Source organism: Odocoileus virginianus, unplaced genomic scaffold (genome assembly GCF_023699985.2).
Source record: "Odocoileus virginianus isolate 20LAN1187 ecotype Illinois unplaced genomic scaffold, Ovbor_1.2 Unplaced_Scaffold_1, whole genome shotgun sequence".
Lineage (NCBI taxonomy): Eukaryota > Metazoa > Chordata > Mammalia > Artiodactyla > Cervidae > Odocoileus > Odocoileus virginianus.
This window is the reverse complement of record NW_027224263.1, coordinates 4,024,518-4,038,929: the sequence shown is the minus strand read 5'-3', so window position 1 is coordinate 4,038,929 and position 14,412 is coordinate 4,024,518. Positions and strand designations below refer to the sequence as shown.

General features: G+C 43.2%; 1 protein-coding gene and 1 non-coding gene across 3 annotated transcripts in view; one reads left to right on the top strand and one right to left on the bottom strand.

Annotated features, from left to right (window-relative positions):
- PAK3 (p21 (RAC1) activated kinase 3) overlaps positions 1-13,982 on the bottom strand; it is a 288,728-nt gene extending 274,746 nt beyond the window's left edge. For both annotated transcript variants that reach the window (XM_070462202.1, XM_070462204.1), the window contains exon 1: positions 13,631-13,982. The gene's annotated coding sequence lies outside the window, so the exon portion shown is untranslated. The remainder of the gene's footprint in view (positions 1-13,630) is intronic.
- Positions 4,712-4,784, top strand: TRNAE-UUC (transfer RNA glutamic acid (anticodon UUC)). Its single transcript has one exon. It is a non-coding gene; the product is annotated as a tRNA-Glu (tRNA).
- Positions 13,983-14,412: the final 430 nt, after the last annotated feature.

Sequence of the window (14,412 nt, the reverse complement as noted above, 5' to 3'; positions counted from 1 at the left end):
TTAAAGTTACTGAGGCTCTTCAAGGCTCAGACTCTTCACACCCAAGAAAATCTGTTGCTGCATAGATTGGCCTTAGGTACAATCCAGCCTGATAGATACCACAAGGTAGGAGGTAGATACTGTATGCATGTGTGCATGTTAAGTTGTATCCAACTTTTTGTGACCCCAAGGACTGTAGCCCGCCAGGCTTCTCTGTCCATGAGATTTCCCAGGCAAGAATATTGGAGTGGGTTGCCATTTCCTCTTCCAGGGGATCTTCCTGACCCAGGGATTGAACCTGCATCTCCTGAGTCTCCTGCATTGCAGGTGGATTTGTTACTGTTTGAGCCATCATGGAAGCCTGATATATACCATGGGGAATCCTTAATAGTAGAATACTCTCTGTAACCATGCAGCCCTAGGAACAGACAGATAGATCTGCTTTGCTACTCACCAGCTGACTGAACTTGTACAAGTCCCTTAGTGGCTCTGAACCTCAGTTTCCTCCTCTGGGATATGGGAATACTAAGAGTGCCTATCTGATGGAGCTGTGGAAGAGATTCAGTGAGATAATGCATGCCAGGACAGTGGCACAGTACCTGGCACTTGGCTTAGTAAATGATTGCTATAGATAAAGAGGAAGACTTGCCGTCTCTGAAACTTTGCCTTGAAGCAGAATTTCTCTAGCTCCAATTTCCCCTGTAATGAAGTGAAGGGCTGAAGGCTGAGACCCGAGGAAAGAAATGGAGCAAAGAGATGTATACATTTTTATTTTTTTATCCCACTGTGCAGTTGGCGGGATCTTAGGTCCCCGACCAGGGATTGAACCCAGTCTGGCAGTGAGAGTCCTAACTACTGGACTGCCTTGGAAATCCCCAAAGGTGTGTATCTTGATGCTCACCCCTTTCCTTTTGGCACTTAGAGAACAGGACAATATTGAGAGAGGGCCTACGGTTGAAGGAAAAATTCTAGCAAACAGAATCCAACAACATATTAAAAAAAAATCATACATCATGACCAAGTGGGCTTTATCCCAGGAATGCAAGGATTCTTTAATATCCGCAAATCAATCAATGTAATACACCACATTAACAAATTGAAAGATAAAAACCACATGACTATCTCAATAGATGCAGAAAAAGCCTTTGACAAAATTCAACATCCATTTATGATTAAAACTCTCCAGAAAGCAGGAATAGAAGGAACATACCTCAACATAATAAAAGCTATATATGACAAACCCACAGCAAGCATTACCCTCAATGGTGAAAAATTGAAAGCATGTCCCCTAAAATCAGGAACAAGACAAGGGTGCCCACTCTCACCACTACTATTCAACATAGTTTTGGAAGTTTTGGCCACAGCAATCAGAGCAGAAAAAGAAATAAAAGGAATCCAGATAGGAAAAGAAGAAGTGAAACTCTCTCTGTTTGCAGATGACATGATCCTCTACATAGAAAACCCTAAAGACTCTACCAGAAAATTACTAGAGCTAATCAACGAATATAGTAAAATTGCAGGATATAAAATTAACACACAGAAATCCCTTGCATTCCTATACACTAACAATGAGAAAACAGAAAGAGAAATTAAGGAAACAATACCATTCACTATTGCAACAAAAAGAATAAAATACTTAGGAGTATATCTACCTAAAGAAACAAAAGACCTATACATAGAAAACTATAAAATACTGGTGAAAGAAACCAAAGAGGACACAAACAGATGGAGAAATATACCGTGTTCATGGATTGGAAGAATCAATATTGTCAAAATGGCTGTACTACCCAAAGCAATCTATAGATTCAATGCAATCTCTATCAAGCTACCAACAGTATTTTTCACAGAACTAGAAAAAATAATTTCACAATTTGTATGGAAATACAAAAAAACCTCAAATAGCCAAAGTAATCTTGAGAAAGAAGAATGGAACTGGAGGAATCAACCTGCCTGACTTCATACTATACTACAAAGCCACAGTCATCAAGACAGTATGGTACTGGCACAAAGACAGAAATATAGATCAATGGAACAGAATAGAAAGCCCAGAGATAAATCCATGAACCTATGGACACCTTATCTTCGACAAAGGAGGCAAGAATATACAATGGAAAAAAAGACAACCTCTTTAACAAGTGGTGCTGGGAAAATTGGTCAACCACTTGCAAAAGAATGAAACTAGAACACTTTCTAACACCATACACAAAAATAAACTCTAAATGGATTAAAGATCTAAATGTAAGACCAGAAACTATAAAACTCCTAGAGGAGAACACAGGCAAAACACTCTCCAACATAAATCACAGCAGGATCTTCTATGACCCACCTCTCAGAATATTGGAAATAAAAGCAAAAATAAACAAATGGGACCTAATGAAACTTAAAAGCTTTTGCACAACAAAGGAAACTATAAGCAAGGTGAAAAGACAGCCCTCAGATTGGGAGAAAATAATAGCAAACAAAGCAACAGACAAAGGATTAATCTCAAAAATATACAAGCAACTCCTGAAGCTCAATTCCAGAAAAATAAATGACCCAATCAAAAAATGGGCCAAAGATCTAAACAGACATTTCTCCAAATAAGACATACATATGGCTAACAAACACATGAAAAGATGCTCAACATCACTCATTATCAGAGAAATGCAAATCAAAACCACAATGAGGTACCATTACATGCCAGTCAGGATGGCTGCTATCCAAAAGTCTACAAGCAATAAATGCTGGAGAGGGTGTGCAGAAAAGGGAACCCTCTTACACTGTTGGTGGGAATGCAAACTAGTACAGCTGCTATGGAGAACAGTGTGGAGATTTCTTAAAAAAACTGGAATTAGAACTGCCATATGACCCAGCAATCCCACTTCTGGGCATACACACCAAGGAAACCAGATCTGAAAGAGACACGTGTACCCCAGTGTTCATCACAGCACTGTTTATAATAGCCAGGACATGGAAGCAACCTAGATGCCCATCAGCAGATGAATGGATAAGGAAGCTGTGGTACATATACACCATGGAATATTACTCATCCATTAAAAAGAATTCATTTGAATCAGTTCTAATGAGATGGATGAAACTGGAGCCCATTATACAGAGTGAAGTAAGCCAGAAAGATAAAGACCAATACAGTATACCAACGCATATATATGGAATTTAGAAAGATGGTAACGATAACCCTATATGCAAAACAGAAAAAGAGACACAGATGTACAGAACAGACTTTTGGACTCTTTGTGAAAAGGCAAGGGTGGGATGTTTTGAGAGAACAGCATCGAACCATGTATATTATCCAGGGTGAAACAGATCACCAGCCCAGGCTGGATGCATGAGACAAGTGCTCAGGCCTGGTGCACTGGGAAGACCCAGAGGAATCGGGTGGAGAGGGAGGTGGGAGGGGGGATAGGGATGGGGAATACATGTAAATCCATGGTTGATTCATGTCAATGTATGACAAAAACCACTACAATATTGTAAAGTAATTAGCCTCCAACTAATAAAAATAAATGGGAAAAAAAAAGGAAATGAAATCAGTAATGTGATGAAGTGAGCAGTGATGGGTGGGGAGAAGGTGTTTAAAGAGGGGTGGAGTGGCAGGAGATGAGGGCCTAAAAAGCTCAGAGGTTGAAATGCCATGAAACAAGAGAACCCACAGCAACACCATGAGCTGAATGAAGGAAAGAGAAAGAAAAGTTTACAAAGTCAAAGAAGGGATAGAAGGAAGCTTCAAAAGGGATTCACAGGAGAACTTGGGCAGAAAGATCTGAATTCTGGAAACCACTTTGTCCTTTCTCAGAAATGCCTCAACCAAAGATTTTGTGCCAAAGGGCCTGAAATATGCTCATTATTGAATAAATGGTCAGTTTGTTCATTCAGACTTGCTCTTATTAAAAAGAACAGTCTGCTCTCCACTCACCTCTGAAGAAACTAGCCCCAGGGAACAAGGTCGCAAACCAGCCTCCCCAAATGAGGTCTCATATCACAGGTTTCTAAGCCAGAGACACAGAGACACCTGGACTTTCCCACTTTGGAAAATGGGTTTCAATCCCTCAGGTTGGAAAACTCAGTTCTTGCCTCCAGAAAGTTACCACAGGAAGGGGTTACAGCCATCTCTGACTCATCGAAGAAGCTTGTTAACAAATAGTTTAGCTGGGTCCACTCTTGGAGTTTTCCGATTCAATTGGTTGAGGTGGAGACTCCAACATATTTTTTAATGTGCCCCCAAATGATTTTGTCACTAAGCAAGTTTTGACTTTGGAGACAAGTATGCTTTGCTTAGATGAAAGGCACTACAATATAATCTATTCCTAACAAAGAGTGAGGAAACTGAGGCTCAGAGACAGTGAAGCACTTGTGCAAGGTCACACAGCTAATTAGAACAAAACCAGAACTGGGATTCAGGTCTCTGCCTCCCAATTTCCTGTAAGCTCCACTAACTGACTGACTTTGCTTAATAAAATTGTCCTTTCAAGTTTAAGTATGGGAACAATAGATATCCCCTCCTGGTTCTAATGAGTTAAACAGCAATGCTACCTTTGGGGAATAATCCTTAGAAAACAAAACATGACAATCCCCAGTTGTATGAAAAGCATCAAGCAGAGTTTTAAAAAGAAAAGAAAATATAGCCATTTCCATTATGACCACCCATAAGGAGAAATTCATCACATGATTTATGTGTAGAGACCAAATTTGTGGCTATAATGTTTCAGTTATAAATTATTCAGCATTGGAGAGTTCCCTGGTGGTCCAGTGGTTAGGACTAGGTGCTTTCACTGCTGTGGCCCTCGGTTCAATCCCTAGCCAGGGAATTAAGATTGTGTAAGCCATGCAGCACAGCCAAAATAAATAAATAGACAGACAAATAATTCAGCATCAAAGAAGGGACACCCTTGCTTTAAGATGAGTGTGTGTGTGTGTGTGTGTGTGTGTGTGTGTGTGTTCAGTCATGTCTGACTCTTTTGTGACCCCATGGACTATAGTAGCCTGCCAGGCTCCTCTCTCGTCCATGGGATTTTCCAGGCAAGAATACTGGAGTGGGTTGCCATTTCCTCCTCCAGGGGATCTTCCTGACCCAGGGATCGAACCCACATCTCTTGTGTCTCCTGCACTGGCAGGCGGGTTCTTTACCAGTTGAGCCACCAGGGAAGTTCCAGGACATTCATTAACTTAACAGCCAAAGCCATTTTTTTTCAAAGCAGCAAAGAGCAATAATTATTGGCCATCATTTCCAAGCCTTTAAAAGAAAAAACGCACATATATTAGGATTTAAGTCATTTTCCAAATATCAAGATTTTGAGGTAAATGGGAAACCACAAATAATAACTGGCTATAGTTCAAATGCAGACTTCCCTGGTGGCTCAGATGGTAAAAGAATCTGCCTACAATGCAGGAGACCTGGGTTCAATCCCTGGGTCAGGAAGATCCCCTGGAGGAGGGCATGGCAACCCACTCCAGTATTCTTGCCTGGAGAATCCCATGGACAGAGGAGCCTGGTGGGCTACGAGTCCATGGGGTTGCAAAGAGTTGGACACGACTGAAGCAACTTACTTAGCACACACATTCCATCCCTAGAGAAGAAAAGTGGCCAGATTTTTAACTAGCATGTGTTGGAGGTATGTCAGGAGACTTTTCCAGCATGTCCAACTCTCAGAGAATTTCTCCTTTCCAGATGTGTCTTCTCCATCTGTAAAATGGGTACCAACTATCACTGCTCTTTCATACCCCACAACATGCTCAACCACCCCCAAAGGATTTAAAGGTTGCTACTGCTGCTCTCAATCTTCAGACAAAAGACAGTTCTTAAGCCACATAAATGACTGCTCTGATATCCACCTTCTCCTAATTCTACATGTGGCCTAAAGCAAACACCGAAATTCCCTTGACCGTACCTGGATGTTGGCAGCAGAGATGCAAGAAGATGAAGCAAGCCCAGGTAGAGTGACAAGAAAAGCTACACCTGTACCTGTTTGTCACTATTCCCTTTGCAGAGGGTGACATCACTGTTTATTTCTATTAGAATAACTCCTCATGGGAGGACCTCAAACGTGTCCTCTTTGCAGGAAGGCAAGTTGGAGAGAAGCCGACTCCTACTCAGCCCTCAGCCTCTGGAAAATTCTGGGACCAATCTAGCTGACCTCAGAGTTCAGTGATGGTGCAGCAGTAGCTTTGTTCCAAGTGTCTTACAACATACATCTCTAAAGTTCATTTGCCATTGTCTGCTGCTGCAGCGGCCACCAGCAGAAATGACCATAAATAGCCATTCATTTCACAGTGAATTTAGAGTGACTTGATGTTGGAAAATGCTTTTGACACAGTTCTAGTTGGAGATGAATTAAAAAACATGTTTGCTTAAATAATTGAAGGTGAAATGTGTATTACATGTGTTTCACATGCAGTTAGGGATTTCTGCCCCAGCCTTTGGTGATGCCAAATATGAGTTCCTGCCTAGCACTTGATTTAAGATGCAAAACCTGACTTATCAGAAGATCTCAAGAGGAGGAATAGAGTATACTTTGATATACTGCAGTTGGAGTGCAAATTGGTTTTTAAAAAAACACTTCAGAAGGCACTTTGGCAACATATATATTAAAAAACTGAACAAACCCAATCCCAGGAATTTATCTTAAGGAAATAATGAGCCAAACGCGTATAATAGAGTCCACAGACGTTCGTGGTGGCATTGTTGAAGGGCTCATAAAGGAACAGAGTGGCAATGATTATTTTTTAAAATCATAAACATTTCTGTTTGATGAAAGACACTAAAATCAAAGTCAAAAGATAAATAATAGACTAGTTACTGTATTTGCAATATAGATCACAGTTAAATTATTACTACTGAAAATATATAGAGAGATTCTGGTTATCACAATGAGAAGGAACAACCCAGGAGAAAAATAGGCAAAGGATATGAAATGGCAACTCAGAAGAAATGCAGATGTGCCATACACATACTTTGGCCTCACTAGCACTCAAAAAATAGGCAAAGGAAAAGGAGACTTTTTCCAGCAATCACATTGTCAAAGATCAAAGGGATCAACCAACCTAACTGAAATGGGTGAGGAAGAGCATGGAGAAACGGCCATTGTTGGGGGAGAAGGTAAGTCACCATCAACTTCAAATGAGCAGGCTCTCTAAAAAAAAAGACAGATGTGTAACTAAACTCTTTGAACCAATAAGGTCACTACTGTGAATCTGTGTGTGTGTTCAGCTGCTCAATCAAGTCCCACCTTTTTGTGATCCAATGGACTGTATCCTGCTGGGCTCCTCTGTCCATGGAACTTTCCAGGCAAGAATACTGGAATAGGTTGCCATTTCCTCCTTTGGTGGAATCTTCCCAACCCAGGGATTGAATCTGTGTCTCCTAAGTCTCCTGCATTGGTGGGCAGATTCTTTATCACTGAGCCACCTGGAAAGTCCACTGTGAATTTACACTATAAAAATGCTGGCCACAGAATGGGGGAGATATGTGTAGAAGGAAATAGGCTGCACCAGTATTTAATAATTTGTAAAAATTTGAAACAATGTAAAAATGCATCAATAAAGCTTGGATTAAAAAAAAAATTAGGTCACAACTGGATGACAGAATACTATGCAACTGCTAAAAAGAGTGAACTAGCTAGATGTATACTGGCAGGCAAAGACCTCCAGACACAGTGTCCAATGAAGTGCACACTATAAAGCAGTATATGGTGTCTTGTTCACATCTTTAATTACTATTTTAGGCACATGAATACATATGTGAATATTCATAGAAACACACACATAACTATACATACCAAACTATGAACATAGTGGGTAATCAGTGGTGGAGAAGCCAGGAACATTCTACTTCACATTCCTATTTTTACAAGCCATAAGCATGTATTATTTTGATCATAAAAATGCTTTTTTAAACAAGAAGTGAGGCAAGCTGTACCACTCCCCCACAATGTCCAGCTCCCACTCCAAGCCTCTAAAAATGTCCCCTTCAAGGACATGGTGTTCCAGGATCTAAGACAATTTCTAATTCCCAAAGACATGAGCTTTTGCTGTTGAGAAGTTGAACTAGGATGAGAAAGTCTGGAAAGAGGTAGAAGGGTTGTTGCATTTTTTTCAGAAGAACTTGTTTCATGTAGTGGTGACATGATGGACACCCTTTTTAGAACATCTCCCTCTCCCATCCTTCCAAGTCTCCCACCTTTCTTTCTGCCATGCCTCCTTTTCTCTTTATCTCTTTTATAATGTTGGGAGAAAGGGAAATGGCTAGCTCATTTCAGTTCCTTTTTTGTTTTTCCTTCAAGTCCAGGATTCAATCCCATTCTTTCATCCTAGAGAAATTTCACTCTAACCTCTACACCACCCCAGTCTATTTGGCACAAGGCTCATCCCAGTACTTCCAATTTCCTCTGAGATAAGACTGACAATTCCAGCTCTGGGAGTCTTCAGAATTTAGGGAGTGTCTACAAGTGATCCTAGGCTGTGTACCAACACCAACAGCCAGCAGACCAGGAGCTACAAACCTAGATGACCCTGACATTACATATCTGTGGTAGCAGATGTGGGCCCTAGCTGGGGAGTGTATCAATAGTTTTCATCAGACTTTCAAGGAGGTCCTTGGTCCATGCAATGTTAATAATGACCAAGGTAGAGGGACTGGGATGATTTTATCACCCACTGGGTAGCTTGGCAGAACACCCAGGCCTTAGGTTTCCAGCTAGCTGTATGGTTTGGTGAATCAAACAACCATATGCTCAAAAGGAATGGAGATCTGGAGATACAAGGAAGCAGGCCTTTGAGGCCTTCCAGAGAAACCTGTTCCTCTGCTACAGCCCACACAACTCAGCCCTGCACACGACCTTCAAGTGCCACTGAATGAGCCAATCCACACTCCCCTGAAATATACAAGACTATAGCCAGCCAGGCTCCTTTGTACATGGAACTCTCCAGGCAAGAATACTGGAGTGGGTAGCCAGTCTCTTCTCCAGGGGATCTTCCCAACCCAGGTATCGAACCCTGGTATGCTGCATTGCAGACAGATTCTTTACTGTCTAGTCACCAAGGAATCCCCGTACAAGAACACAGCTGGATATAAAGCTGTGTAAAGAGCATCAGGAGGCAGCAGATCTGAGTTTTAGCTTTTAGGAGGACTTCCGTTCTGACATATGGTAGCTGTGTGACCTTAGTAGCTTACTGCACTTCTCTGGGCCTCACTTGCCTCATCCAAAGAGAACGTTTGAATCAGATGGACGTCACGAGGCACTTGCAGCTCTGCTGTGAGATGACTCTCCCCTCCCGGATAGGCATTTCCATAAGCTCTCCAGGACAGAGAATGACTTCACTTTCACTTTCCAGCATCACATCTTAAAGTCACACAGTTTCCTCTTGTGGTTAAACCTAAATCCTTCCTACTGTGATGGAAGCTTGCCGCTTGCATGTGGGAAATTGCTGGTCCATGTACAGAGCACTGTAGACTGCTAACTCTAATGCCTTCACCTCAGTCTCTACCTCAAACCCAGTCTGCAATGATTATTTAGTGGTTAATCCTCAAGAACTCTATCCTTTCAAGGCAGCTTGTAAGAAAAAGAAGGAATTAACGAAGAGTCAAGGGAATCAGGAAGGGTCAATGGCCACAGGAGTGTTTTTTCTTTTGCCTTTAAATTTCCTTAAAGATGGCCATGACTTCCTACTGGCAAAAGGGACCCTGGAAACTGGTCAAGAAACCTCTCCTGTGAACAGGACTCTGATCCAGATGGGGCACTGGGGCCACTGGAGAGGAGCCCGTAGCAGTCAGCTTCCAAGATGGTCCTTTAGAACTGCTTCTTCAGGAGGATGAGTCTGAAGGATAAAAGCAACTTTCCAGCTACACTTAATTCCCACCTCCAGGGCTCTCTGGTCAGCAGGGTGTGTTCAGATTGATGGGATTTCCTTGAGGCTGCACTGATGATACCTCTGGACCAGGAAATTAAAGGCCATGCTGAAAGTGTCAGGATGTGAAAAGAAGCAAGCCCAGAGAACTGAGTCACCCAAGGTTGGATGAGGATATAGGTTTTTGCAGTCAAAGCAGAGCAGAGAACAGAGGCACACTGCCCAATAAAGCAGCAGAAAAACAGGACTAGGGACCAAACTATTGAGATAATTGCCTTAATTCTTCACTTCCTTTTCATAATAACCTTGAGTTTATATAGAGTGTTTCTTCTAAAGAGCTCAAAATACTTGCAGAGATATTATCTTAGTTGTCATCACACCATCACAGTCAGTGAGAGCAATGATCATTATCAGCTTCATTTTACACGTGGGGGAAGGAAAGCCTAGAGGGCTGAAGCGAGTCATCCAAGTTTACTAGGCAAGACAATGACAGCCTCCAAACTCAATGCAAAAATGGTCTTGCCCAGCATTGCCCAAAGAATGTTCTTCCCCACACCAGCTCAGCCAAATGCTTGCTGGAACACCAGGTTCTGTGGGCAAAGATATATATACTGGCCTAGTGATGGCTTTTAGAAGCCCTGCAATAAACAAAACTGTTTCTGTTTAAGCAAGAATTTCTCAAAGTTAACCACAAAACTCAGTGGGTGTGTGCGTGGGGTGGGTGGCTGTGAGTGTGTGTGTAACACCAACTACCATCCTATGGCACTAGTCTTTTTGGAATCTGCATTAGGAAGCACTGTCCTAGCCATTAGACTAATTTGAGTATCACCACAGTAGCAGATCAATTCTGTTCTAGCCCAAGCTGTAGAGGATGTTTCTTAGAGATAATGCCCCATACCTTCAGATACTGACAGTCAGTGACCAAAGGACCTTGAGGCGCCCAAAGGACCTCAGGGCATCATTTCCTCTGCAGCAGGGCACCGGCCAGATGAGAGGAAGCCAATTCAAGCTTGTCTACTTCTGCTGGCGCACCTTTCGAATAGAAGCCAAAACTATTTTGGTCTTCATTGAAGGCAGTAAATGCCTGGGATGCTGGTCCAAACGTTCAGGGTCCACACTCTTAACTAGCAGAATTTTGTGCTCACCAGGCACTTCCAGTAGAAATCATCCATCTCTTAGGTTCATTTCCAGTGCCATTCATCAGTCCATGCAATCAGTGCCACACAACAAAACAGAAGACTCAGAATGTGCCCCTGTTCTGGCTTCATTGCATGAGTATTAGAGTGGTCATCATATATCCATTTCAGAACTAACATACAGCACAGAAATATTGTGCTATTAATTACCAGTGACACTACTAAAAGTACCTAAAATGTAAAACTCCCTGAAGACTCTGTCCTGATTAATTTGTATTTTATATACAATTCGGGGCTTCCCAGGTGGCGGTAGTGGTAAAGAACCCATATGCCAATACAGGAGACATAAGAGACGCGGGTTCCATCCCAGGTCAGAAAGATCCCCTGGAGGAGGGCATGGCAACTCACTCCAGTATTCTTGCCTGGAGAATCCCACGGACAGAGGAGCCTGGTGGGCTATGGTCCATAGGGTCACAAAGAATCAGACACAACTGAAGTGACTTAGCATGCACGCATATACAATTCAAATGATAGAAGATAACAAAGGATTTCATATTTATTACTGCCATTTTCACGTTTTCTTTTGGTGTTTATTAAACATCCACACCATGAGGGAAAACACTTCCACTGAAATTGGTAAATTTGTATGAAAACAGTAAATGTAATACAAATATACCTTTCTGTATCCATCCATTGGTTATGGGAACAATTCTGTATAAATAGATTTTTTGTAAAAATATTCACTGTAAAGGTCACAGGGGCACTGTTATTTAAGATGATCTGATTATGAATCCTTTTGTAAAACAACAAATTCTGCAATGTGAATACTGTCCCCATCTAGTTTATTTGCCTTGTTAATCCATAATTACACATATCAGATTTGCTTAAAGCAAAACACACTAATATTAATAAATGAGCTAGACATTTCTTAAGATGGGAATGTATTCTGAACTGTATCAGTCTGCAATACTGGCTCCTTTTGAATTCACTATTAATCACCATCCCAGTCCAAGGTGATTCATCCTAACTTTGTTGAGAATGTAACAGTGACCCGTCCAAGGATTCCTCTAACTTTATATATACTGTCACTTCAATTTAACCAACTGGTGAATTAATTCTTCAAGACTCATTCAAATGTCACTTCCCCCATGAAACCTTTCTTGATCTTCTCCCCACTCCTCCAGCCAGGCTTCCCTCTTCCATGTTCTTACAGTACCCTTCCTAGGCCTTGTCAAACTCTACCGTAATTATCTGTTTACACCTTCTCTGTCGCCTACCAGACTGTGCACTCCCTGAGAGCTGAGATGATGTTTCATTCATTTATTCATTTCTATACTTCCAATACCTAACATCTCTGGCACATAGCAGGTGTTTAATAAATGTCGGTTGTTTGACTAAATGATTACTGTTCTTAATTGTACATTTTTTGACCCTGAAAAACAACACTTTATTAAAATCATAAATGAAAATGTCAAAGAGAAGACTTACTAGTTTTGTTCATTTTTACTGATCTCTTCTTTCTTTGGTTAAAAAAAAATGGCCATGCCAATTCACACCTTATGGATCAACCAACAAAAAACCCTCTAAACCAAATTCACGACTAACACATAATGCTTTTAGCATGTCCATTTTCTCCAAACATAATACAGCTACCTCCTAAAACACCGCTAACACCACTGCAGTAAAGACATGAGGATTCACTAATTAAAGGGGTGGGGTGAGGAAGTGGGGTGGGGGGAGTTACTGCAGGGATCACTGTAAGAGCTTTGTATCCTCATTGGCTGAGAAGAGAAGCCTGGTAAGAAAGTTGGGCATCTTTGGGGGAACAATAATGATGTCCAGTAGGACTTGGCCAACCTGGCTAGAGATTCCACATCCAGAATGTCCTAAGCAACAGCCCCAGCTGGGGGGATTTCCATGACTTTGAAACCATCATTACCCTTCCGTTGTGGGCAGAACAGGTTGGACCTGATCTGCCTGTGTGTTACTGCAATCTGGCTTGGCATGGGACGATACCCAAGGACATGTAATGCCAAGAGTAGCCCAACCCCATGGTTGCAGACACACACACACACACACACACACACACACCATTCCAATTCACACTCAACGAACCCCACACAAAACCTGCACCATCTCCCTCCCAAATTTGCATTCCTGTATGCCAGTCACACACAGGGAGTGCCCCTCACATTCCCTCACTTCCCCAGACTGCCCCATCCACACCCCACTCTACCGGCAGACTATAGCCTAGCCTGGAACTGGAAGCTGGTGGGGACTGGTTTTGTTGTAGGCAACAAAGCCTCATGCACCCAGGCGTCCCGCTGGATCGACTCCATCCATCTCTCCCCGCCCCCACCCATGAGCGCCCCCAACGAGAGAAAGCTCAGCTCCGGGAAGTGGATGTGGGGATTGGGGGCCCAAAGAAAGAGAGCTTTAGAGGTGGGCAGGGTCACGAGTCCGGGCAGTTACCAAGCTCTCCATGAAGCGACAGGGATGGCGAACTGGCAAAGGGACCGGACTGCCCTCCCACCGCATCGCATCCCATCTATTCATAGAAAAAGACCAAAACCTGAGAAATAATCTACCCTCCCGTCTGCCCCGTGCCCCCTCCCAACGGCTCTTGGAGCCACTGGAGCTCCAACAGCCTGCAACAAAGCGCCCCCGACACAGACCTGTTCCAGTCTCTTCGTGGCCCGCGCGGAGAGGAGACGTTGCCGAGGGTTCTGCCCTTCGGCGCCGGGCAGCAGGCGCCGGGGATGGGAGGAGGAGCAAGCACTGGGAGAGGAATGAGGACAAGAGGGGATGGGAGTCACAGCAGCCGCGGCGGTGGCCGTAGAGGGAGGAAGAGGAGGAGGTGGACGAGGAGGAGGAGAAGGAGGAGGCGGCGGCTTCTGTGGCAGCTGCGGAGGATGCTCCGGCGAGGGGCAGGGCTGGGCGCGCGGGGCGTGGGCTCACGTGCGCCCCATGGCCTGGGGATGCGCGCGCGCCTGGGTGTGTAAGAGCATCTGGCTGTATTTTGACTGCGATTATTCCAATTCCGACCTAGTCTGGAATTTATGGTTCCTGCAGCCAGGCGGAAGTGAAACCCTTTCAGTCTCCCAAACCTGATTATGCTGGTCTGGGGATCGGGGTTGGAGGTGAAATGAGCGAGAATGGGGAGAAGGCGCTCAGTACTAGGGTGCCAGGCCTGCCATTAATGAACACGTCCCTACCTTCAGTCTTCTTTCTGGGCACTGATAAATTGCATCCTTTAACACGTATCTTTGGAAAACCTATAGCTAAGGAGAACAGACACCAAGAAACCAAGGACAGTCACCATCACATGGTATTCAGTGAGCTGCTCGCTACGTTCAGCGCTGTCTGGACTACCCAGAAGGCAATTTCTGTTCTAACTTGGGATTAACTTTCAGGAGTTGAGGCGCCGTAACTTCATACAGGATCTGAGTTCTGCCTT